The sequence below is a fragment of the Orycteropus afer genome, unplaced genomic scaffold (assembly GCF_000298275.1).
Source record: "Orycteropus afer afer isolate SDZICR_OR568_19922 unplaced genomic scaffold, OryAfe1.0 scaffold00658, whole genome shotgun sequence".
Classification (NCBI taxonomy): Eukaryota; Metazoa; Chordata; class Mammalia; order Tubulidentata; family Orycteropodidae; genus Orycteropus; species Orycteropus afer.
The window spans coordinates 618,752-619,657 of record NW_006922245.1 but is presented as its reverse complement, the minus strand read 5'-3'; the positions used below and the strand labels follow the sequence as shown (position 1 = coordinate 619,657).

The following is a 906-nucleotide window of genomic DNA, read 5'->3' as shown; positions in this document are numbered from 1 at the left end:
ATTCTCAGACGACATGACACTATACACAGAAAATCCTAGAAATTCTACAAGAAAGGTTGCTGTAACTAACAGAAAGATTCAGCAAAGTAGCAGGGTAAAAGATCAACATGCAAATATCAGTTAGGTTTCTCTACACCAGCAAGTAGGACTCTGAAAAAGAAATGAAGAAATCAAAATAATTGAAAAATAGCCCCAGAAGGATAAAAACTAAAAAACAAAACAAAACAAAACAAAACCTCACTGCCCTCGAATTGGATCCAACTCATAGCAACCCCTCCTTGGGTTTCTGAGACAGTATCACTATGGAAGTAGATTAACCAGTCTTCCTTCTGAGAAGTGGCTGATCCCTTTGAACCACCAGCCTTCTGGTTAGAGAAGGATAAAATACTTAGGAATAAACCTAATCAGGGAGGGAAAAGACTCGTACGAGGAAAACTAAAACATTACTGTAAGAAACTAAAAGAGATCTATATAAATGGGAATAGATTCCATTCTCACAGACTGGAAGACTTAATATTGTGAAAATGTCTATATGACCAAAAGCAATCTACAGATATAATCTAATCCTGATCCAAATCCCAACAACATTTTTTAGTGAAGCAGAAAAACTAATCTCCAACTTTATTTGGGAAGAAAGGAGGCACCAATAGCTAAATCAGTATAGAAGAAGGAAATCAAAGTGAGGTCTCACACTTCACTATTTCAAAACTTACTACAGAGCTACACTCATCAAACCATCCTGGTACTTGTTCAATGTCAGATAAATAGACCAATGGTACAGAATTGAGAACCCAGAAGTAAATTCATTCATCTACGGGCAGCTGGAAATCTACTTTTGTAGTGATACTGCCTTGGCAACCCAAGGAGGGGGTCTCTTTGAGTCAGGGCCGACTCGATGGCACATAA

General features: G+C 37.7%; 1 pseudogene; it reads left to right on the top strand.

Moving 5' to 3' along the window:
- The window catches only part of LOC103210823, a 1,965-nt pseudogene extending 1,841 nt beyond the window's left edge, over positions 1 to 124 (top strand).
- Positions 125 to 906: the final 782 nt, after the last annotated feature.